Here is a 26,678-nt window from a genome sequence, read left to right as displayed (position 1 = left end):
AAAGAACACCAAGGTGGATGCAAATTCAGACATGATTGAAACATCAATCACTTATTCACTGAGAAATATTTACAGTATTTTCTAACTTGAGAAAGGAATAATGAAACGGGCATCCTAGGGGGTTTTATGAGCAAATTTTATTCCAAACATTTGCAATCTATGCAGAAATTTTTCACTTATCAAGTATTGAAAAAGGCCAAGAATGAAACAAAACCCCAAAGGGATTGAAATTGGGCTGGCCAGAAAGCTCCTCCAAACAGTTTTCCATTGGAAAATGCCAGATCATAAAAAATGAAGTGATCTGTGAAAATCAATCAATCCTGACAAAGTCACAGCGAGGAAGATTTCCTGCCAGCTTGCCTGTCGAGCTCGCCGGTCCGCTTTCCTTCGGGTGTCAGATCGATGATGCTCACCCTCCTGAGCACCTGGCCAGGCGGCCGGCGAGCTGCTGCTGCGCGCGCCCCGTGTCCTCCCCAGCCCTGGAAGCGGCGAGGAGCTTCAGAGCCACTGAAATCAAGTGTCACTCCGATCTTTCCGTTAAACTGAATGGCAGATTTCCTCTTTGCAAGTGACATACGCACGTGTGTTTGGTTTTTTCCCATTTAGTAATGTATTTTTTTAATCTCAGGATTCCTTCCACTGGAGTTTCTGGTCTACTGTACAAGAAAGGAGAAGCAAACTCAAGCTGAAACCTAACGACCACAACCTATAGAAAAGCTCTCCCAATTCAGAAAAGCACGTAAGTGCCCGTCTCTAAAAGACTAGCACACTTATCAAAGTTAATAAGTGTTTATTCCTTGTTTTTCAGTGATTCTCAGATAATCCAAAGCAAGCTGAGCGTTCGTGGTGCTAAAAAGAGAGAGAAGTGCCCAGCGTTGGAGAGCTGCCATCTAAATCAGCCATTCCCAAACTGCAGTGCAGGTATTTACGGTGGGTCATGAGTCTTTCCTAAACCTCATTATATCCTACACGGAGGCATTAGCCCTGCAGCTACTGCACCTGCACTAATTTAGGTGCAATGGGGGGGGACATAGAGGGAGAGCATGAGCATGGGGGCATAAAGGTTGGGATCCGCAGTTAATGGTCCTGCTGGCTCTGCACCCAAGCTGCTGAAGGTGTTTATGCATTATGATAAGCATTCCTTGTTTTTTACATCTTAGCTATAGCATGATGTGATTCCCAGACATAAAGGAGGTGTTCCAACATGTATTGGCATCGGTTTGGGGTACATATGTGTAGGCTTAAGATGCCTGTTAGCAGATGGAGCTAGTGCAGATGGCATGGCTATCACATATGGGGAGGAGTGTTTGATTCCTCGGAGTAGGAGTGCGACGTTATTCTCAATCAGAGGGGTCAGAATAGCTTTCACTTATCACTTAGTATTCTTGGTACCTGTTATTTCAAGATGGAAAAATCTGTAAATATCATATGTCAAGGCTCCTTGCTGGAGGCTTGGGAGGGACGGGCGTGTGAGAGGTATTTCCAGATAAGGCAGTCTGTATTTTGTAAGTTATTTCTGATAAATGCTGATTAATTGCTATTTCTTTTTAATAAATACCATAAGGAGAGATGAAGCTCTCCTCCACACAGCTATAGTCTGGTTTAAATTAAGATTCAGGAGAGTGATGGGAACACGCCATTGCTGAATGTGTGGGGAGAGCAAGGAAATATTGCAGTGCTCTCATTTTCCAGAAACAATCTCTAATGCTCTCTTTCAAAATACAATGCCCAGTAGTGGGTAGAAACCAATATTAAATCTGTCATGTTTTTATTTCGTTCTTAACATCTCTGTTCAAAATCTAAACTAACTTGCACAGAAAAGCAAGGAGCCCTCTAACAAAGCAGCATTCTGGCAGCATAAACAACAAGCAAGCTCGAAAGGGAAATAAAACATATCTGTGATCTCCTGACATTATATAACCTGTTAAAAGCAAAGTATTCTGTGGCAGTGACTGAGGGTTTTTATTTCTTGTATGGGTTTTCTCAGAATTTTAATGGAGGAAACTGAGTTACAAGTAAGATCCTTCCACTTTAATAGCTGAAAGAGTGGATTTTATGGAAAATGAGTGCAATACCTTTTATCTTTTCCTAATGAAAACACTGCCACCAGCTGGTTTATAAATGGTTTTGACTAGGGTTTCACACACAAAGAATTGCACTTTTTTTTAAACCCACAGCAAAGCTGGAAGTGATATTTTAGGTCAATATGTTTTCAGAATAGAGAGCCCCGATTATCTGTACCCTCCATTACTTTTTCAAATATAGGTATATGATGATAATGCAATTAATGCTTTTTGCCTTAAACATGTTGTTAAACCTTCAGGACAAAGCTCAGCTCAGTAGAAGAGGGTGGCCCCTACATGAGGGACTTTTACAATCTTCCCCCTTCATGAACTGGTGTGAGCATCTCAAACTCCACTGCGGTTCAGATGCCTCCAGGTGTTGTAACTGATTATTTTTCAATTAATAGTAAAATGATTTGAATTGAGGCATTTGAAATATATTGAAATTAATTTGCCTTTTCAGATTCATGTTTTTTTTTACTGATGTCCAGTGTTTTGTTGAGTCATTTCTCATAGGGGCTGGAATAAACCCTGACAGCTCTATGTTATGACAGCTGCATACAGTGCAGTTATGGGGCTTGGTGCCAAGGCTTTTGGATGGTGCCATAAATGTCATCAGCTCTTTACTCGTGATTTTGCTAAAACATCAGTAGTGGCTAAGACACTTGGGCAGCGTTGACATTTCAATTGCCGTGTTGGTTTTCACTCCTGTGCTTGAGACAATTCCGGTGCTCAAAATGATCGTTTCAGGTTCTCTGCAGACCCAAGAAAAATGCAGTTCAGCTTTTTAAAGTTGCCGCAACAATCACAGGGAAAAGAAATCTTGTAAATGGAGGTTGAGGCTCGGCGGCATAATTCTGTGCTCAGGAGGGATTCGCAATTGATCTTGTGTCCGAGAGAAAGTGGATATATTGCAGTCTCAGAAGTTGCCAGTCCAATAGTAGATGTGTTTCATATTGCAGTACACCATTTTCCTTACAACTAACAATCTCCTTTGGCCCCAGACTCAGGCACTGACTTTTTTTTTTTTTTTTTTTTTTGGGGGGGGGGGGGGGGGGGGAGGAGTGTTTTGGGTTTTTTTTAAGCTCTTTCAGCAAGTTGAAGCCATGAGGCATTCTTCAGGGCCCCAAACCCTCCACCAAGCTTTGCCCCAGAGAGAATATTTGATACCCGCAAAACCTGCATCTGTTATGGCCCTGTACAGCCTCTCTTCTGCACCATGAGCAAAGGATTCTCCTGGGCTTTTGTGACAATACTCAGTTCAGGGCAAATCTAAACCTCAAAGGAGGGCTGACACGCAGGTGATTTGGATGTCACCATTGCCTGCAGCTGAAGAGCTTAAAACTGCAAGCGAGTTTTTGCCATCAACTGTGCAATGTGTGAGTCCTTCTGCAAGAATAACAGCAGCAGCCATCCCATCTCCTGCAACAGCATGTCTTGTACCTTCCCCAAGCCTCCAAATTTCCAAATGGCTAGCTGCTCCCAGTTAGTTCTCTTACATTTCAAGCATTCTTTATTTAATTAATACTAAATCCCAATGATTGTTTTAATTTGTAATAGGAGGTATCAATTTTTCATTTTAAAATTAGGAAGAAAAACGGCACTTTCTGTATACCAGAGCATTTGAACTGAGCTATAAAATAGATGGAGGTAACCCTCTCTGATTTGCAATAGACGTGCCACCGAAAGCTGTATGGGTTGCATGGGATCTGCACGTTGCAAAATATTACTGCCATCAATCCTCCTCCTCCCCGATGTTTTAGTGGAGAAGGGGAAACCACAGCTGGCACAGCCTCCCGCCAGGCAGGCACGCTCCTGCCGCTCGGTGCAAACCCTCCGTCTCAAGAGTTTTCCCCACTACTTTCAGGGCTTTCAAATACATAGTGGGAAAATAGCGACAGCTCCACCGGCCATACAAGTGCTTGCATCACTCCTATGTAAAAAATGATTTTTCCATGACACAGAACATTTTCCCTAGGTTAATTTCCCAGCTTAAATTAAGTTAACCCTTTATTTTCCTCCTATGAGTTTCAGCCTGTCACACAGCGTAAGCTTACCCATAATTAAGGCTGAATTAATATTCCCACCAAAGCCAGCCTGAAGTCCCCGCATCTCGCATTTCAACAATAGCTTCTGCTTCCAGCATCAGCACATGGAATATTTAAAGGGCTGTTGAATTTTCTTTGCAAATCTTCCAAGAAACATCTACTACTTTGCTCAGTGTAGGTGTTTGAACATGATCTTGTCTGGGGTTTGGAGCATGGGGTGGGCACGGGGATCCGCAGAGGACTGCTGCGGCGTGCCCAGCGATGGCGTTGGTCCTTTGGGCTTGGTGGACTCCCATTTCCCATACACATCAGCAGACCGAGGGGGTAGCATGTACCTTGCACACTGCGGGGAAGCTCTTTAAGCTGTTGTGTTACCTTCACAAATGAAACAAAAATTCAGTTACTGAAAATAACAGCATCCCTTTCTGTTGTACAGCCAACACTGGAAGAGTCTTTTATTGATTTCTTCCGAATGTCGATATCACAGTAGAAACATTGCAATAGAAACAACTTTTTTTTTTTTTAACATGCATACAAGCACAGAAAAGAATTAAAAGAAACCCCCAAACCTCCTGTTTTGAAATATAACTTTCAGCAGTTTGTACTCAACACAAAAAGGTGATCCAAATCTGCAAATACTCCTGTAGATAAAGTAAAACTTTCTGTCCATGGATGAAAGCTCACCTGTAAATGAAATCTGTCTAACATTTGAAGCAGAGCCAAAGATCCAGAACACCTGGGGTTCAGGTATTGCTATGCACCTTTAGGCTAATATCTTAAAATCTCTCAGAGTCCATTTATCAATCATTAAAATGTGGTTAATTGTTACCGCACAAGGGTAGCCTTAATGAGGAGCAGATCTCTGACTGCGATGTCTAAAAACAAGTTGGCAATAAGCATGTTGGTTTATACCAGAGTTCAGGTTTGTTCTTAATACACGAGATGTGCATGATTGTCTTGAGAGCTCATTAGGCCTAATCTAATACCACTTGTAGTCAGCAGAAAGCTGAATTAGCTAAGGACTGGTTCAGGTCTTCACACCATGTAAGTACCTTTGCTAAAGTCATTGCAGAGATCTGCTTAACTTAAAAGTAATTCCAAGTTTGCTTTAAAAATATTTACTGCTAGTATTCATAGACTGGGATCTTTATGTTCTACTTGTACGTATTTTTTATTTTAGGTAATATCTTCCATTAGTAAAGGTAAGAACCAAGAAAAATAAACCAATTTAAAACTCAAAACTTTTTAAATGAATTAGATTCATGAGCCATTATTGGAGGAAAATCAACATACTGATTTTTTTTTTCTTCATAGACTACAAGTTTCTGCCAAGTTTTTCCTCTTACCTTAATACTACCAAGACTTAAAATAATTCATGTCATTGGTTTTAACAAGAGGTACTGGTAAAATTTTAAATAACTCCGTGTCTTCTGTGAGCATTACAGTTTCAAACCAGCAGCCCACAAGTCCTGCTTGGGGCTCCTTGTGATGTATTATTCTCCCCAAACAAGTATGTGCTGCAACCTTCCGTGATGTGAGACCAAATTAATTGCTCCTGTTGTTCCTGGGAAACTAACATTTCTCTAATGATCCAATATCTCATTAGGCAACACTAAAATACTGTTTTTGCTAAAGAGCGGTTTGCCCAAGGAAGACCTCCTTGGCACCTGATTTGTCGTGAGCTGACAGCAGGCAGTGTACCTTAAAACATCAGAAAATTGGAACTATTTTGTCTATGCACCTTCCACACGCTAAGTGTGTACTATTCTTCATATCTATTAAAGAACCTAAGTGGAATATTGCTGTTCAGCAATAACAACAAAATAAACACATTCAAGTCCATTGGTATAATTGGCTGCAGAAATTTTCCACTGGGATGAAATTCAGGACATACGTACAACATTTTACAACATTGGTCCAGATTATGCCACGTTCTCCCATTAATTTCAATAGACCTCTTGAAAAATAAGGTAGTGCCAGTAGGTAGAAGAGGGGAGCCAGTCCCGTGCCTTGCCGGGAATGCTGCCGGCACAGGGTCAGTGCAGGAGAATTAAAACACGTTAAACTCCTGTATGGAAGCTCTCATCCAGGAGGAGAAATTTCTTAGTTCACTGTACTGTAATCCTGCCTTAGAGAGGAGGATTAGAGGAGGATTAAGCTACAGTGAACCAAGGTCACTCTATTCCTGAATGACAGACTTCACACAGAGATTTAGTATAATTTGAAAAATACCCGTTGGCTTCACACGGCCGTGTGGTTTACCCCGTCTTCCCGAGCCTGTCTGCGTAGACATGACCTGGGAGTTTCAGATACACGGCTTTGGGGGGATGATCTTTTAACTTTCTGATCTCTAAGCGTGTTGGACTTCGGATGGCCACAGGACAGGTAGCCTCTCCAGTGGCTACGGTAGACGTTGCCGCACCACAGACAGACAGACAGCTATTTCCCTGCATTATTGCGAACCAGAGGCAGGATGGAGCTGCAGGTACAGATACAGTAACCTGCAAGGGTGCATGGGTGCAGAGGAAAGGTAGTTTTACTGAAAACCAAAATATAAAGATTTCACCTGTTGGTTTTTTTTCTAAAATGTTATTCATGCTTTTTATTGTTGGGGTCTATTTTGAGATCTGATACATAAACATGTATATATATATACTGTGTGCAATAAATAAGGATCCAGATCTCCCTCTGAAATGAAAAGTTGTTCCATAATTAAGCAAAAAAATCAAGTCTTTTCAATGTAAAATTCATTTCAGGGAGATATTTAGACACCTGCCTCTTTCCAGCATCCATAGAGGTCATTCTAGATTCTGACGTTACAACTCAATTAGAGGGTTTCTTATCAACAAAAGGTAATTGAATATTTAAGCAGCTGAAGTCTAACCTAGGATATGAAATGGCCAGATCCAAACTGAAAATGTTCACGTGCGTAACTAGCTGTTATTTTGGGGCAGATATGTGCCTTTTGCTATTGTGAGTGCTATATGTTGCTGGACACTGGTGGCCAGGCTGGTCTGAGTTACCCAGTAGCTTGTGAAGTGTCTCAGGCTAATTACACTTTTAAATTCATGCTTGTGTGTGTCTCTGACTGTCTCAGTATATATATCTTCTAAACTACAGATTACCTAGCACATTTGAAAACTCTGTGTTATGTGATAGTTTATTATGAGCTACACAGTAATACTAATTGCACTTATAATTACCATAAAGTCTGACAGAAGAAATAGAGTATTTAAGGGATGGATTGCAATTGTTCAGCAAACACAGATAACCGATGAGAAGGGCCAGATTTTGTGCTACAGCAAAGCTGATGTGTCCCAGGAGGACGTGCTGGCTGGAGGAGGCTCGCGTGGGCTGGGACCGGTGCTCGGGGCTGGTGCAGCCATCTCCAACCCTTCACTTTAATCGTGGGTCTGCCCAGAAAGTACATGCATATATGGGGCTGAACCAAACCCCTTTGGATTGAGTGTGCTGATCCTTCAGTTGATCCCAGCGGACGTTGGATCAGATCCTGGGACAGCAACATGAGTTATGGAGTATTGACTGTTTAATATTCATGTTTCTGTACAGATCTCATTAACCGTCCTTGCATTAGCTCCCCGATGTACAGCATAATTGGATACTTTTCATTTTACAAAGAGAATACGTTGACCTTCAATCAAATTCAAACAGCTACTTTAGGGTAAGATTTAGAAAGCTCATCCTGGAAAAACGAAAATTGTAGTATGTCAGGCATTACACATATCTTTATTTTCTCTCTGTCTGTTTCTGGGACTTCACTTCGATTCAGCACATTAACACCTGCAAGAAAAGTTGTTTTCCCAATGTTCTTGGCAGATTTCTGCTCGGGATTATTTTAGATTGCAATGTTTTACTTGGTGATAAGATGTAAATAAACCCATAGGCTCCTATTCCCTTTTGATAAAGGAATTAATAGAATAAAAGATGAAACGGTCTCTCTTAAAAAATGTTTGCATACATTACACAGTTGTGAAGCTTTCTGAAGGTTACTCATGCAAAAATGAAAGTAAAGTAATGTTCACTGAAGTTTTGTGTTGTATTTTAGCAGGTTACCAGCTAAGCATCAGGTTGTTAAGTTGACTTATTTTCCCAAGTCCTCCTCATGGATACCGGGTCAATTTTAAAATAGGAACAAGAAAATATCTCCATATTTAGAAAAAATGATGGGCTAGAAGCGCATCTGATCAGGCAGTAGAAATGGTGGTAGTGTTTAGCAGAGACTTCTGCAAACAGAGCTGTTACTTCTACAATAGATTCTTGACAAGTCCAGAGCAAATATTCTGACAGTGAATCGACTTCTGAATTGTGTGAGCCAAACAGTCTGAAAAATGCTTTGTGTTGACTCAGTCAAAGGTTTTCTACATTGTTAATAAACTCAGCTCCTTCAGTCTTCAAAAGAGCTATTTCTGTGTTCTCCAGTGTATCCTTTGTGTTCTTAGTGCAGGAATTTGTTAATACAGGAGTAATCAGTTAACTCTTACGCATTTAAGTCTGATGAAAAGCCTTTCGTAGACTACAATGGACTTTGGATCAGCACCTTAAAATTATACCTTGGGAATTAAAATGTTTTCACATAAGAAATTACTCATGATCCCCAGGCTAACAACACCCGTTGGTTTCTGTCATGTTTCCCATGGTAACATGAGTCTTTAGAAAAGAGGGAAAGGACTACCCCAAGGGGGGGAAATAACAAGAAGAATGGAAAATACAGGCTTATGAAACCACTTGTTTCCCAATGACTAAACAGAGAATTTTCATTACGTCTTTCTAATCCTGGCCACCGCTGGCAAGGGGACGGCTGCAGTCTTCCATGTGTCATCACTCGTGTTGTGCTTCAAAAGAGGTTTCTTCTCCCAAGTGACTCTTGCCTGACCTACAACAGTATTAAATGAACAGATATGGGGGTTTTGATGTTATGAGTCAGAAAAAAAAAATCCTCCAAAAGAAAAGCTGAAAGAGACTCAAGAGATGGTTCAGCCCCAGATCTTGTGTTGCCTCCAAGCAAAAAACACATTCTTCTAAATACCAAGTTACGCAACTGTCCTGCTGTGACAACAGCAAAAAGCAACAGTTGAGCCACTGGAAATGAGGAGGTCTTGTCTGTCTAGACTGCTCATGGAAGATCGATTAGGAATTCTTAAAATGCTTCTTGTTACTGTTGAGTTGGTCTCATTTTGCTTCATTTTCAATGGACAAGAACAACTGGCTGCTGGTTCCCTCCCCTGAAACAGCCTCCCTTAGTCTTCTCTTTCTTATATTAAACAAAAACAAATCTTTCAACTTTTTCAGAAAAGTCATCTTTTTCTGAAAGTCTGTTAAGACTCCCTGCTGTCCTCCAGCCTCTACAGTTCATCTCTGACCTTTCTTAAATTATGTCATCTCTTTTGCAGCAGTCACAATACTGGCTCATATTCAGTATATCATCCTCCCACTCCCTGTACGTCTTGAAGTATCGCTGCATGGAAAGCTACTCCCCACCTGAATTTCACCTTTCTGAATGCGTACTATTGCCTCACTTTACCACGGTAATCTTGAGTTCTGGTTGTTTGGGGGTTTCTATTTTGTGGCATTTTAATTTTTACAGACTATTCTCTATTGCTGTATGCAAGTCATCATAAATGAAAATACTGAATAGAATTAGACCAGGAAGAGAGTCCTGTGGATGCACACTGAATTATCCCCAAGTGTAAAAGCAAATGATGAATTACTTTCTGAGGGTAGAAAATACTGTTTTTTCCAACAAACGTCCAAATAATTGAAATCCTGCCGTTACTGCCAAAGATCCGGTAGAGCTGGAGTTATTCACTATTCACCCAATGCGATATATATGTGTAGATTGTGATTCCACATCACTGATGCTAATCTGCTTGCTAAGTTCTTGTCGCCTTCCTGAATGTTTGAAAATACGTGGAAATAGTGCTGTGCTGATCTCAGCACTCGGACACATCTGTCTTCATACAGAACTCCATAAATGCCACATTTTGGTTAGCAGCCCAAGTGCAGCCCAAGACAAGAGGCTAATGCAGATTTTTCCAGCTGTATTATAATCGATTGGCGGTGGAAGCTCCAGGCTTTCCGACTCATGTACAAGTAGCATTTGCCATGGTAGCAATCACTTGAATTGCTCTGTCATTCCGTTCAGAAAAGGATGAGACAGAGTACCTGTATGAACTGTGAAATTAGGGTGGAATCCATCTCGTTTAACTCCAGTCATTTAAGAGCTGGATGTCTGATTAAACGAATAATCTTGCTCCCTCTCTATTTGAGAGAGGCTGACGTGCCCAAAGGCAGTTTGACCCCACCTGAGTTAATGCCTCAAGAGGATGAATCATCCTCCTGAGTCACATCCATCAAGGTATCATGTAAGAAAAGCCTAGGTGACAAATACGCTCAGCGTGTGGATAGTCAACTTGGGGCGAGATAAGCCCAACCTTCATCGCTCAGTCTTCAATCCCATGCAGCCCTTGCAGGGCAAGCTCTTAGCCTGGACATTAAATAATCCAACACGCTTGCTTACGGATGGACACAACATTTTTGTCTGGTTGGTTTATTAATCCCTACAAGAGTTTATTACAAAGTTCAGCAAATGACACTGAAGAAAAAAATTTTCACTTCCAAATTTCTGTGCCGCTTCAAAACAACAAGATGTGAACTATGTCATTAGCTTTGTTATTGTCGTCTTCTCTCTCTGATTTTTAAAGCTTTGCACATAAGGCAACTGGAATTGCTACCATATTTTGAGGCAGGTGACATTTCTTTATCAGATGCACTAGACAGTTGATGACTCTAGTAATGCTCTAATTATGTGTAGTGAGTTGTCTCTAAGTGCTGTATGAAAATGCTTACTGCATCATTAGCTACCTTGTTGTTTACTAAATGTCTTTTATAATACTACAGGGGCCCAAACGAAGGTTGTGTCAGTGATTGCATTCTGAATTTCTATTTTTAGGGATTTATAATTCAACCATTTATTTTCACTTCAGGCTGAAATCTGGCATACTGATTCTCAGCTGAGACTAAACTTAATTACTAAATTTAAAAGAAAAGATCAGTGTGGACGGATTATACTACTGGAGCAGGGGGGCGGGTAACATTAAGGGAGGCAACATTTTCTAGTACCTTTTCTTTTTGCACAGAGGAGAAGACTTTTAAAGGAAAGGTTTTAAAGCCTGAGGTGCAGATAGTAGTCTAGATCTGTGAATATGCCTGAGCATAGGCAGGCAAGGCTCAGGAGAGGGTTGCAAGGTCGTTTGGTTTATAGCAAACTGCTCAGGGGTTGGGTCTGCAGCCCATTTCTCAGCGGTGGAAAGCAGGGATGACGGAGATCCCCGAGGAGCTGGGGTGGGTGAGCAGGGGCAGCCCTCCGCTCTCGCCCAGGGTAAGTCACGCTCGGGGTACGAACTGCCATTAAATACACAATAATAAATAAAAACAGTGGCTGTTGTAGCACAGATGTTAGTTCAAACAGTCCAGCTTCACCGTCTGCCTGACACACCATGTTGTACAGCGAGAATTAATAAATTGCCCCAAATCTGAAGTTCCCACTGATGCTGACAAGCGGCTCCAGTACACGCTCATTACCTTTTCATCATTTCGAGGGTAATAACGCAATGCTTCTTTGGGTCCTTAGAAATTGCTTTGTTTGTGGTACATGTTGCCGTTTTTTGCACGCTGATAGGAATTTAAAAATATTAAAGCCTTTAATTGCTCAGAATCAGATTTACTTTTGCTGTCTCCCACAAAGGTAAAAAAGAAAGAAAAGGAAATTTCTAGAATAAAGTGTTATTTTCACACTGTGCATCCTAAGCACAGATCACAAGTTAAACTGTGAGCCAAAAGCACTTTTTTTAAAATGGGAATCTATTAAGCATTCTGGTTTAAAAAAAAAAACAATTTGAAAATCCCTAGATAGATGGAAATGTCAGTTAAATGTATGCTGTGATGAAAAGAATGGTTATTGCCCTATGCTAGCTCTAGAGCTGCCAGCAAATCTAAAATAAAATTACAACAATTTAAAAATAACACAAAGAAGTTATTGGGTTTTTACAAACATATCCAAATGTGATCGGCTGCAAAAGGATTTGTGTTGCTGGTGGAGTAATTAGCGTGGCAATTTGACACATTGTTTGGCAATGTCTAATATTAGTAATATTTTGTCAAGTGTTACAAATAATCAAGAAGTAGTCTGGAAAGGATCATTTAATGGCTGACTCAGCTGGTGCTTCCCAGAAAATTTTTCATCAGTACATGACTACATAGTAATGTTTTAAAACCTTGCTGTAATTTCTTGTAGTTTTGCGAAGGAATTAATCCATGTAAAGTGGAGGACTTCCACTTTTAAAACACTGCTCTGTTGACCTGCTGGGAGTCATTTCACACGAGGAAGAACAACAACATGAAGTATCTCATCCAAAGTGCAGGTGCCTTGGGAATGCTCTGAGTCAATGAAGTCTCCCATTAGAGACAGATATTATAAACCCATCGTGTATAGGGAGTTATACAGCTCAGGTAGCAGTTGTGCAGGGTATTGGCCTGGGTGGGAGGGTGGTCCAGGAGGTAGGAGACCCGATGCTGCTCTTGGTTCACTTTGCTTGGCTGTAGGACTTGGGGCACGTCCTTCAGAACCAACTGTTGAACTTACGAACGCTCTTGCATCTGTCAAAACCTTCATATCGTTACCTCCACAGAGTCACAGGAAGAACAAAGTAAAGGCAGAGCTGCACGGAGCGTAACTGCACAATGATGTTGCACGTGGAACCGCCAGGGCAGCGCGAAGCGGGTGAGGTAGGAGCCGATAACCTTCCCTCACCTCACGTCTCGGGTCTCTGCAAAGACCCAGAGTCACTCTAGGGAGCACGGTGTGCTGCAGCAGGACCTCTCCGCGGCAGCTCAGCGGTCTTTTGAATACATTCTACCATTCAGAAATGCCGTGGCTGGTGATTTCGGGTGGGAAGAGATAGTATGTGCAAGATCAAAAGAACGGCTATAGTTTTATTAAGAGTTTTCAGTAAGTCAGTTAAACTTAGATTACATACCAGATTAAATAACTTAATTAAGTTATTTAATTATCCATCTAAAATTCTAGACAGAACTTTCAGTCGTACTCCTCTAAATATAAGCACTGCCCTACTCATCCTTCACCCCCCCCAAATAATGCAGTTTTAGTTTTCTCCAGTGACTTGAGTAATAACATGGCAGTACATTTTACAACAAATCTTCCGTTATCTTTTTTTTTTGTTTCCAAATAGATTTATAAAAATGTTTTTCTTAGTGTTTTCAATTACAAGAGAGAGCTGTACATCATGTGGGTGCCTCACATAATTCAACTGATAATCTCAGCAGTCAATTAAATTTTAAATGCTTCTCCATTAAATACTTATTTTACCACAGTAAATAATTTAGCATGTTTCCATTTAAAAGTGTCTCACATCACAAAGTTTTCAATCTTCTTTTTTTAATAAAGTCACATAATCCTATTTATTGAAACTGAAATAAAAGAACTTTTGCTTAAAGATTTTTTGGCTGGTGCATTCACTGCTGGTAACTCTGAACATACATTTCCATTTACCACCTTAGTAATATGTAAAAACTAGAAGAAAAAGAAATTAAAAAAACAATCCCACAAACCTGAAATCAAGAGATAAAACTGAAATGCATTGACATTTTAACAAAACCCTTCATCAATATCTATCCTGAGTGCCTGTCCAAAATGTGTATCTATCTACTTATTTTCACAATTGGTAATGACCAGTATAATTCAAGGCACAGAATTACTCTGATATACTTGGATAACTTTCCAGAGCAATATTCTTCAGTGTTGTCTTTCTATGCTTGATGTTACTCAAAAATGCTCTTAATTTTCTGTTGACTTTGAACAGGGGAACCTTGCTCTAACATAAATTTCATTAAAAAGTCAGTGTTCACTGGGAGTTACTTTTCATAAACAGACTGAAAGATGAGATTTCCCCTCTGCAATCTGAAATCTGCCGGGTCACTTTGGTGATAAACTGGGAATTGGTTAGAAAAATATTTAGGGAAAGGTAGGAAGAATATTTTTATCTGTCCTTTTTTCCTGGAGGGGATAAAATCAAAAGCAGCCTAAATTTTGCATTGACTACCTAAAATCTATAGCAAGTACTCACAAGATGGGAAAGGACTGTAAAATATGAAAGTTTAGAATGAAAAGACACTACCGCGTATATGGTATCATGAATAACATTCACTTAGAAAGGTTGGTCTTGAATAGAGCGGTGCCTGTCCGTGTGTGTATGCCATGGACAGGGCAATGCCAGCACAGAGGATCATGCCTTGTCCCGAGCAGGTGAGGATAATCAATTTTCATTACCACCACCTTTGCCTGTTGCATGACTCTAGGACAAACGTAAACCTTTTCCTGTCCTTTTTCCTCGTTTGTGCATCTGAACTAGGATATCTGAAAGCTGGACGATGCAGCACTGCAAAAATGATAGCACGCGTCGCTCTATTAGCTCAGAATTGATTGCGGCACGCAGGACAGGACCATGCCCGTGAAGATGCCTGCTAATATCCGTGGGTCTTGGCCTGCATAAAACTTACAAGTCAGGCTGGGAAAGGTCAACACCAAAAAGTTGTTTATGCTGGTTGTTAATAGACTAACAAGCTTTTACAATTATGTAAATGGGCAGGAAAATATTCTGTAGACAAGGGTGTGCTGTAAATTCATTTCATATATTTATCTCATGAATTTCATAGCGTGAGTTATGTTTTCTGAGCATCATTCGTGAACATAAACCGCTTATCCCTCCATCATTGTCTTCTCAACCCCTTTTTTGTTACAGGCTTCGCTGGCCTGAGATTATCATAAACTCTTTGGAGCAAGGATATGTATTTGGACAGCATCCAGCATGGTGGGACCTGCTCTGGATTGGAGCATTGTCTCTCTGAAAACAATACTCAATAGCAATCATATGCAACATATGGAAATTATGATAAGAATGCCTTTAAAGCCTTTTAATTAGATGTGATTATGAATATACTGTTGTCCTGCAGAAAACATTATTGAAGCCCATGAGAAACTTCATGGATATTGGACCAGCTTAAAGGAAACTTGCTTATTTCTAATTAGCTTGTATTAATTGAAAGTTTTAATAAGTTCTACATTAAATGAAAATCTTTATGTTCGCATTCATAGCTGTTGTCCTTAGGCATTCTCCTATGGAGTAACTGCAGATGTATAGAAATTAATGTTTTCTGTACTTTGAAGCACTTAATTTACATTTGGACTTACAAACAAAACAAACGTGCTTATAGATAAAGCAGAGGAATTGATTAGCAGGGATGAAAGGTTGTTTTTGGAAAACGTCCTACTCAAGACCCTGCTCTGTCAGCAGAAGGGGTGTTTGAACAGGGGATTACATCCCTGGCTGAACCAGAACAACGTTGCTGGGCAGAACCTGGGAATTTCAGGCACTTAACGCCGTGCATCAAGCAGCAGCGCGTCGTAGCAGCAGACTACTCCTCTCTTACGCTTTCTACACTTACTAAGCACTTTGCACTCGTCCAGGTGGAATGTCACAAAGACATCAGCAATATTATTGAAAAAACTTTATCTATTCACTTTTTTTCTTCAGATTTCACTGATTTTGGCCAAAGAAGCACTTCGGAGATGAACAGGTTAGCTTACTGGATCATATCCTACCACCGGTACCTCTTTAAAACCAGCAGCAGACACCATGACATTGTGGCAGAAGGTGCCAAGGTTAATTTTCACTTGGTTGCATGGCGTTAGCATCTCACTTCACCCCCGGGGTACTCTTGGAGTGAAGGCTGTGGCTGGGTTTTTTTTTCAATATATATTTTCTGCTTTGCTTACTCCTTTGGTCAACTGGGGCGGGGGGGGGAGGTTTGCACAAACAGGAAAAGGAAAGCTCATTTTATTCTGCTTTCGTATGAATAAATATGACTTTGCATGACAGAAAATGCAAGCTGAGGAGTATAAAAAGGGCAGACCGAGGAAGCAACTTGTGACAGATGTTGCTTCTGTAAAGACAGAAAAAAATTAAGGTTGCTCAGAATGTAGAGCTGATGAGTAAACACTGCTAATAAGTAAAGTAAATAAGTATTTGACTATATGGAAGTAAATAAGCTTTACAGGATAATCCGAGGCAAGGTTTTAATCGTTTCTGTGTGCATTTTGGTATGCAAAAGGGAAACAGGAGAGAGCTGGCTTATGCTGGGTCTAACCGTAGCTCTTGATCCACACCACCGTGTCCTTGTGGCTCCCAGGCAACCCCGTTCTCGATGAAAGCTCTTGCACAGACCATGCCATATAGCGTGGACATGGCTTCTTCAACCATCGCTCTTCAGTCCTCCTGTGTCCTGGCTGAAACGCCTGCCCGGGCTTCCCCCAGGTGTGGTGGTGGCATGGGGCACTGGAGAGATGCTAACCTCCCTTTGGGTTTTGCTGCCTGTCAGGGGCACGTAAAAGAAACCGATGAAAACCTGGTGCCAGTTGTCTTGAGCATTCACTTCTTGGCCGTGAACCTCTCTGTTTTGGTGAAGGGATGTACTGATGGGACAGGAGGAGGCTTAATATGGGTTATGTCAACAGAGCAGGGCAGTACATCTGTCCCAGTGTATTGAAAACGCGTATAAGCTGTTTATCGCTTGATTTCAGCATCTCTAACTCTGCATTGCACCATACCCCATGACTGCCATCTGAGCGGGGGGGGATGCCGCGCTGCCAGTGCTTTGTCCCCCTCCACCCTCGTGCAGAGGTCACCTGAGGAGCAGGACACCGAGGCTCAAGCCCACGCCGGCAGCCAAGGCAGCTCCTGCCTTAGATCAGTCACCTTGCTGTTTCTCTTTTTCTAGCGGTGCCAAGCCGCCTCTATCAGATCCTGAGTGCCAAAACCAATTTTTGAAAGAATTCCATCTCTCTAATTAATTAAAAACAACTTCTGCAACACTGGCTTGTTCCTGTTCGCTCATGAGAAGAGCCAGCCCTTCTCTCTTGAGCATTAAAATGGAAAGTGTAGCTGTTCAAAAGACCACCTCTGCTCCAGCCTGTTCCTCCTGAGACGGTGAGGAGATCCCAAAGCCAGCCCCGCTCCCGTGCACCGGCATGTCATGATGTTTGTGGTGGTGTCACCTGCGCATCCCATGGGTACCAGCTGGCTTCTGCCGGGCACCGTGCGGTCCAGGGAGCGGCTGCTCTCGCAGAAATCCTCCAGTTTGGTAACCAAGGCCGCACGGTGGTTTTAGAGCCAGGGAAATGGCCTTGGTCGGGTTTCCTAAATAATCCCTTATCTGTGAGTAGGACTTTTGGTTCGGTGGAATAAAGCACTATACACTGAAAGCAAGGAAAAGACAAATAGGCCCCAAAGGAGCAAATGGAAAATGAATGACAGGGGATAGTCCCAAAAGTGAAGTTGCGAGGGGAGCGGTGTGCGCTCAGCGGCGTGGGTGGCTTCGTTGTCACTTGCTTTTCCAGTCTCCTGCCACTTCTTTGGGCACAAAACAGTTCTTTTCCAGTGGTTTTTAAAATGCGCTGAATATAGAGGCAGAAGCATCACAGGACACGTCCAAACTAAATAAAACCTTGCAGAGGGTGTTAAATTAAAAACAAACACATGAGATATAAGCCCTTTAGCCGAGCATGAAGCAGTGGAAGCTCCTGTTCTGTATTGCAGCCTAGCCGTGATGTTTCAAGCAGCCGTAGGTGGACACGTGCCTGATGCTTACAGCCTCCTGCGGCCACCTCACATGTACAGAGACACCTGCACTAAATTAGAAATCTGAAAACTCATAGGGTTCTAAAAATCACCTCGATTCTGGGCTGTGAAAGTCCACGTGCTGCCCACAGAATTGCGCCATGCACCACAGCGAGATAATGGTTCTCTGCTGCTGGAAGTGCATCCATTTTACATGCTTTTCTTTCTGTGACTTCCTTCTGTTTAGCATTCACACAGAGCCCATTAAATGATGAAAATGGTGGATTTAGGATTTGGGTGGTTTGGTGGTTTGGGGTTTTTTTCACTTTTTTTGTGCTTACACATAAAATAATTATAATAGTCCTTAAAAGCTGTTATTCCCCATGCCAGGAAAACACTCTTTAGCCACCTGCTGTAAAGAGCATGTTTCAAATACAGCATTTTCTTCAAGAATAGTAACCCTCGCTGCTTGGTAGGTTTTGACTGCGTAGCTGGAGTGCTGCATTCACGCTCCTGCTAACGCTCCATCGGTACCTGCCCTCGGACACCCGTGTTCCTCCTTGCAGCTGGAAATCATTCAGCTCCCGCAGGCTCTGAGCACTGAGTTTTCCACTTGGAACAGCCGTGGGCACAGCACAAGTCTGGGGGAGATGCTGGGTCTGCACGCCTGTATAATGCCTGGGGGAGCACAAAGAGAGCATTGAAACTGATTTTATTTATCCATATTGTAGATGCCCTGACTATATGACACATCCACTGCTGTGGTCACTAGGAGCTGTGCCAGCCAGATGTGGGGATGTGTGGCCGCACATCTGCATTTTCTGTGTCACCCGGTCTCCAGTCCCCAGCCTGACAGAGGATACAACTTTAAGCCATTAGGAAATTCAGCCATAGCAGCGTAATTTCGAAATGGGCAGGTTTTAACCCGTACCGGGGCGATATGAAGATCGACCTTTCCTGAGAGACTGTAAGTACAAGGATCTCTGCTATGGCACATAAGCGCTGGCTTATTATCGCAGAATTCACAGAGGGAGGACTGAGCAAGCAAACACGTTTTGAAACAAATTTACTTTGTACGCAGAGCTGCTGATTTTTAAATTTTAATATCTTAGCTATTTATTTATTCAAATGCCCTATGAACTTTATTTAAAACTCTGTCTATGGCTTGTAAGATTTTATTTAACATTTGTTCAGACAAGCAGAAGAGAATGATCAACTCCAAACTTACAGTTTTTTCTCTTTGTTATCCCATACATAAGGGAAAAAAAAAGCAATCAAGAGACAAGAATTAAGCTTTTGGGGGAGAATAACTTGTCGGCAGAGACTTCATACCTGTCTTACTCTAATTGCAGTGTTGTGATTGATATGAATAAGTTATAGAGTCCCTAAATATTTAAATTTTTATATGACATGATAATATTATAAGCAAAAGGAATGATTTAGTTATATTACTGTATGCTGCTACCACATGGATTCCCAGTGAAACAGGGTCTGGGACTATAGTTTGTACCAACAAGGAGTGAGCAAAGTGCTGAGCACTCTTCCATGTCATGTCCTTGCTGCAGGTGGCCATATTCTTGTCCCTTTAGTCTTTCATAAAACAAAAGGGAATGCTGTGGAAACACGCTGGCTGCCTTCCAGTGCAGGAGATTTTGCACTGAATTTACAAAGACGACTTTGGACAGAAGATTTTGTGTTCGCTTTGTCACGTCCTGCCTGGGTTGCCCCTTCTACTGAAGGGTTCTTCTCTGTTCTTCTCCCACAATGTTCAGAAAATAGTAAGTTGTTATTATCCAAATCATTGCCATTCAAATCTCTTACTTGACGTTAAGAAATTACATTTAGATATTCCGCTGAAGTAAATTTTCGATGTCTACTCTACTCCAGGCCACCTCCCTACCTGTGAGCCCAGCAGGTCATGTCCCGGGTCAGAGTTGCAGACGGGGTCAGTGTGGTCTCACCAGGGCATTTGCTTTATCAGTCGTATTTTGTAACACGCTGTGCCCTATCATCCTTATGGGCATCCGTGGGCACATTACGATTCTCAGCAGTTACTCATTTTTATAGGAAGGAGAATTTGTGGAAGAAGGTCAAAGAAGATTAATAAGGAACAAAATGTCTAATAACAGCAAAATATTAGACAAAAATAGGAGAATGATCACTGCTCATACTGTGCTGTTTGATCTTATTACCCTGCATTAACAGAATCCATAATTTACAACTTTAATAAACTCCCAACCTCTTTGGGCCAAGATATACGTTGCTGTTGTTTTTATTAGCTACATAATAGGAAGACGCTTTATGCAACATAATTACCCTGCATAAGCAAACACCTAATCACTTCCAGGAAATTTTTTATGAGCAACTAAAAGGGACAAAACCAGACAAACTACAACCTTGAGACAGTGTGTTTTCACCTTCAGGTTTCCGGTGTCATAGATATTGCTATCAAGTAGAGGTCACTCTCTCTTGGAACAGATGTCGAAGAAATGGAAGGCTCTAAGTACCAGAGTTCAAATATTATGCTCTGCAAGTTACATTAACCACAAATTTGTTTTGAAAGCCCAGAAGAATTTTAGAGAAAAAGGGGATACAGTGTGATTCCTAAATACAACACTAAAATGGGACTCAGAAGACTATGTGTAATATTCCCAGCTCTGCCTATAAATTCAGAGCATGATTTAAGTTTTAAGTTCTCACAGAATTTCAGAGAGAACTAAACCTTTACCATACACTTCCACAGGATAACTTAGAGAATCCCAACATAGGTAGGACTTCATTACCTTACTCAGATTTCTAGGATAATTACATGGAACCTAGTTACAGCTGTAACTCCTATTAAGCTCTATAAAACCTTCCCTCTAGAGTTGCTCCCTCTCTCAGGGGAATGTTTTCAATCAATCCTTTTTATTTTATGAAGCAAAATTTTCAGCTAGTCCGAGGCTCTCCTTTTCCATCTTCAGGTGAATGAAACTAAACTGCAACAAAATAAAACATACAAGGACAGCTTTCGCGCTCACAACCAGATAGCCTGGATAACCTTCTTGGGGTAGGTATCTGATAGTCTTATTTGTACCCCCAGTCAGCTGGACTAATACTAAGATTTTGGCTCATGTTTCAGCTGATTTATACACTTGGACACTATTTTGTGAAGGTAGATTATATCCACAGTCATAAAACAGCCATTCTATAGGAAATTCTGCAATTTCATATTTTCAGTCTTCCTGGCTATTTGAGGTATCTGTAATCTGGTGCTGCTACTGATGGTCTTTGCAATTCTTAAGTAATGTGAACTCTTAGGATTATAAAAAGTAATTAGCAAATAGTATCACATTATTTGCCTGAGCAGTGAGCCACTTACAATCCTACTGTTTCTCTTCACTCCTACACCTTAGGTGTCTTAACTCTGCTCTTCTTGGCAGCTTTCTCTGGCAAATGTCAGTGTGCTTCTTTTCAGAACTAATATTAAAGAAGAAAGTAATGGGATGCTAGCACATGTCAGGGAGATTTTTGCATGTTGTCCTGGGCTTTTCCAGTCCAATCTAGTCTTCATTTCAACCATTTAAACTCCTACTGCCTTTTCTTATTTTGTTGGATAGCCCATGTCTCACCACCCTGAACACGTGAACTGTTCTTCTCTTGTATACATAGCAAATTTGAATGATACAGCTTCATTTTAACCCCTTTCTGGCCTAATCCGTCCATCTACCTGTTATCTCTTTCACAGTACAGAGCCATAGCACCTGCTCTCATCCAGTGAATGGTGCTGACTGTGGCTGCTGGTGCTTAATATACTTAAACAAGCTTTGTTCTCTGCTGCAAAGTCACCTTGCTGCCCTCTATCTTTCACCTTACTATTTTGTCTTCTGGGATGCCAATAAATAATTCCTGCTTTTCCATGCTGATCAATAACATATCATTCTTTCCTTGGTGCCTCTGTTTTCTCCTCTATTATTCTTAGATTGTGTATTTTGAGGGGGTTAGCAGTCACTTGTGTGTGGTTAGAGCCCTCTTCTTCAGGCAGCTGCAAGACAAATACTACTGCTACTACCAATAATAATTGTCTTAGAGATCTATCTCCTGTTTCATATGCTAAATAGGGGAGGATAAAGTGGGGGGATTTAGGAAATAGGAAGTGTCAAACTGCAACACAGACACCCACAACAACCACGTACGTAATTCTATTTGGGCTACTGTAAATTCTGTAGGTGCCTTTGAACGTGTCTCCAACAGGCACTGACCAACATTTACCTGTCTATGCGCTTTCAGCTCGTATGGTAGGAAGTGCGTGGGAACTGCACAGTTAACTTAAACAGACCTAAAATACTGGGCAGACAGAAGAGAGTCAAAAGCTGGAGAGCCAGGTTATACCTCACTGAACTGCTCGGTTCCTCTCTGTTCCTTTATGTTTCATACAGCTTATTAACTCCTGATTATAGCCTTAAGGTACAGTGGGTTATTAGTCAATCTAGGAATATCTGGCAATTTTCTCCCGTTTTACACAGCATATACCTTTCTTAGTATCCCTCTTCCTCTCCCTCAAGCTATAGCTCAGGTGTTGGGTGCACCAAAGCTCTCCTCCCCACGCCTCGCCATTGCAGGAGAGTTACGGCACGGAGAGAAGGGAGCCACAGCCCTGACAGGTCTTCTGCCTCTGGCACCTGAGGGCAGCAGCTCCTTCCCTCTTTCCCTTCTTTGGTCAATGAGTTTGGGGCTCTTTTTGCCCCAGGCACAGCCCCTTCTCTCCCGGGTCGTGCCGGCAAAGGGGTTAAGCAGCGACCAGCCTCAGGGCTGGAGCAATATGCTCAGCACCGGTTGTGGCTTTGATTTTGATTTCCTTGGCAGCCTCGGACCCCAGCACCGGGGGAGCAGCAGGCGTGCCTGTGCTGCAGCAAGCCCAGACCAGGCTGCGGGATTGCCATCAGGAGAAGGACGAGGTGGAGGAGCCAAAAACCCAAAGGGCAGGCGGCGAGCAGCAGTGCCAACCCGAAAGCGCAGGGAGGCGAAGCTGGAACCGTCGGGCTCGGGGCCAAAGCCAGTGGGCACCTTCGCTTGGAGGCGGAGGGAAGGAGAAACAATGCGATTTTATGTTAACTGCGCAAAGCCTTGGCAGGAAAAATCATTCCCTTGTTAGCAAAGGCTGGGGTTTACATGCGCTGGGGTAATATTCCACAACCTTTGGTGCTGGGTGGTGAAGGCACTGGCTGGTTTGTGTTGGCTGACAAATCAGCCTGGATTTAAGGATAACTAAGGAGGGTCAGCAAAGATTATAAAATGATCATGTTATTCGGTTTATAAGAAGAAAAGTATGTGGCAGGTGCTAGTCATGTCACTTAATGCTGCCGCCCTGAAATGCGTTTAGTAGCAGCTGAATAGATCAGCATAGGAAAGGTTATGCATAATACGTATAGTTCAATTTCCATGCTTTGTTTAACTTACTAAATCTAATTCACTTTTCCACCCGCTACTTAATTTAATTTCCATGCATATAATAACTGGAATACAGCATCATCGTGCCGGAGGCTAGCAGAAAGACCAGGTAGAGGTCAGGTTAACGTCTGAAAACCAAAACAAATTACAGAGAACACTGATTGCTTTATTACAGGTTTTATCATCTTGTTTGTAGAAGGAATAACTTTTGAAATGATTGTTGATGATTTTAAATGTTTTCACATTTTTGGAGTAACAGAGCTGGTATCGTGATAGAAGACAATCATAACCTCTGTGTGTCCTTGCAGAATTTCAGTGTTTTATTGGTGAGAAGCAGAGTAATTAAAACTGGGAAAAGAACTGCAGGTAAATGATTTGCACTGAGTCATATCGTGCAAATATTTTCCTTTTGGAGCTTGAGCTAGGCTAAGTTTGGGCTCTGCCAGAAATGTGGTTTGTATGTTTTTGTTATAGGTGGTGATGGTTTGGTTTTGTGTGTGTGAGAAGGAAAGCTTAAGAGAATCCAGGATGGGTTGCTTTGTGGGGGTTTTTTTAGAAGTTGTTTTTTGGTTTGCAAATTTTGGGAAAAAAATCAATTAAGGCATTTTTAGTTTTTTAGCTATAAAGATATACTTTTCCCTGTTCAGGAGTTAGCTGTCATATTTCTCAACCTGAAGTATTCTGACGCAACTAGGAAAATGGAAGAATAGTGAATACCACCATGGACCTTTTAACAAAAAATGCAAACTAGTTAATGGTTACTAATGTAAAAGTTTTACATTGGTAATATTCAGTAAAACATTTGACTAATCCTTGGAGCGAGTGGGTTTGCACCATGGTTTGAGCATCCAGAATATGTGCAGTAAGAGACTGTAAAATAAGTATTTGAAGATTTTGCTTTAGTTCCCTATTTCCCATAAAATGAGAGTGGGTTTTGGGGGTTTTCTAGCTATGACTAGTGATCTTATGTATTTGCATAGGTTATGTGTGTGCAAAGCAGATTCTCTCTGCATTTCTTGGTGCTTAAGACAGCGTGATACTGAAGGAAACCAAAGCCAGGAAGTTTTCTCCCCTTAATTTCGTTTTCTGCAGGCCCCCAGCACCAGCCACATGTCTTCCCTCCCTGGTAGACCAGCTAGGTCTTGGGGGACACCGCATCAGCCAAAGCTCAGAGGTGCTGGGGGCTGGCCAAGGACCCCGCATGCCTCCCTCATCGGGAGTGTAAAGCAGCCCACAAGCTTTCAAAGCAAATAAACACCGTCCTGGGGTTGTTCATCGTCGGGCTGCACTGTCCCTGGGGAAATGCATCACCCGGGAGGCTCCTCTCTGTGATACACCATCGCATACATCAGCACGAGAGCATCATACATTACCCGAGTGAGCTGTAGCTCTCACACCGCATTACACTGATCCATCACCAAAGCAAGCTGTTGCTCTAATGATATATTAGTGTAGTAATCTGAGCAAGGCAGACCAATGATATATTACTCAAAAAATGGCACCATTTATAGAAGCAAGGTTCCAGGAAGATATTCAGTATAATTACAGGCTGCTGGCTTACTTTTACTGGCATGAAAGTCAGCCAATGTACCCAGTGTACAATGGAAGCTGCTTTCCTAGCTTGGGTTGGAAATGCCGGTATTGAAATGGGGTTTCTGTTAGTATAGCCGTAAATGTTCACTCTTCCTTAGCTGCAGTGGCCAGTTTTTAATTTGCCCTGGTCATTTGGAAATGGAAAAATCCAGATATCTGTTCCTCTAGGCACTGCCATTAGTACCTCAAAGTAATTTCTTTTTAGGGCAGTGTTTCTATTTCTGCCATTTTCTACATGTAGTTCCTCAGTTTTCTAATTTGCGTTACAACAATGATGAATAATACTCGTAACCCATCCTCAGAAACAACCTTCATTTGTTTTACTTTCATGCTGTGTTGTGGCACTTTGGTACCTTCCTGGTGCAATATCATTCGAGTCAGTAAATATGGGCAGAGAGTCATTTTGTTCTCTGAATTTTTCATTGGTTAGAAGTCTTCTCATTATCGGAAGAAAGCTGCTTGCCACGTATTTCATATTTATAATGAGCGCTATACTTTTGCATAGTACAATTTGCCCTGTTAAATCCCAACTTTCCGAATCCCTACTCATCTTGACTTTTTACAGCGGCAAATTAATCATATCTCATGAGAACAAAATTAAAGCATTCAAATAAAGAAAAAATGTAGGTTGTAGAAAATTTAGAAATAGAAATTATTGAGTGAACAATACTTCTTTTTATCTCTGACTTCTGTGAGTCAGTGAACCACATTTCTGACACGGACATGGGCTTATAGGGGTTGGCATACTGCGGTGCAAGGAGAAAAATAGAGCTGAGGCATCACCTTCCCAATGAAGGGCAATAAACTAATTAAATAGCCTGGGGGCGGATTTAGTTCCTTTGATTCTGAAAGTTTTTTCCAAATAAATGTATGAACTTATGTTTAACATCATAATATCTATAACAATAATTAATATCACTAGTGCTTCTATCCAAGGTCTCAAAGTGACTTTACAGGCAATTAATCCCACGAGGTTGTAAGTATTAATGCCATCCTTTATACAGATGGAATCCGAAGGAAAAAGAGCCTAACTGGCTGAACCAAATCCCTTAAAGTAAATGGGACATGGGAGCTGTGACTTTGAATTGGGTTTTAGTGACTCGTACAAGACCATGGAGCAAAAGCTGAGCAGCAGGATGCGGGTCACCCAACCCACCGCCCCGCGATGGGTGGGAAGAGGGTAAATTTGTCACTGTGGGGAAGGGAAGGTGGTGCTCTGAAGGAAAAAAATAGTCTTTGAGGAGCTTGGGACTGAGAGCTTGGGTTTTGTGTAACATCAGGAACATATTGCACCTGATGCACAAACATTTTTCTCAGAGGTAATGTCCTTGACTCTTTTTCTGTGAAAAATGCCTCAGTGAACAATTCTTCTTGTAGTTTCATACCAGTTACACTGCATACAGCAAAACACAATCTAAAATAAATAAATCCGATATGCCATAAAGCACAGATACAGTCTTCCTTTTCAAACTGAAATCACAGACTTGTTGAACCATGAATATGATTTCAAGTTGGTTTTGTATCACTGGATTCTTTGCAGGAATTGTGTATTACAACATGCATCAAACCAACATGCTCTGCCCTCTGGGATTTTTTGTTATTTACTTTATTATTTTTATTTGTATTTTTGCAGTGTATAATAAGGTGTCTACAAAAAAAAAGGCTGGAAAGAGGAAAGACTGGTTTTTGGTGTTATAAGCAAATTCAGAGTTAGGATATAGTGTAACGAACAGTTAAAAGACTGTCAGTTTGGTCATCATGGTTAAGGTGCTGAACCTAGAGCATGATTTATAAGGCTAATATATGAGGAACACGTCAACAGTACAGGAGAC

This window comes from Aquila chrysaetos, chromosome 11, assembly GCF_900496995.4.
Source record: "Aquila chrysaetos chrysaetos chromosome 11, bAquChr1.4, whole genome shotgun sequence".
In the NCBI taxonomy this organism is placed as follows: domain Eukaryota; kingdom Metazoa; phylum Chordata; class Aves; order Accipitriformes; family Accipitridae; genus Aquila; species Aquila chrysaetos.
This window is presented reverse-complemented; position numbering follows the sequence as displayed.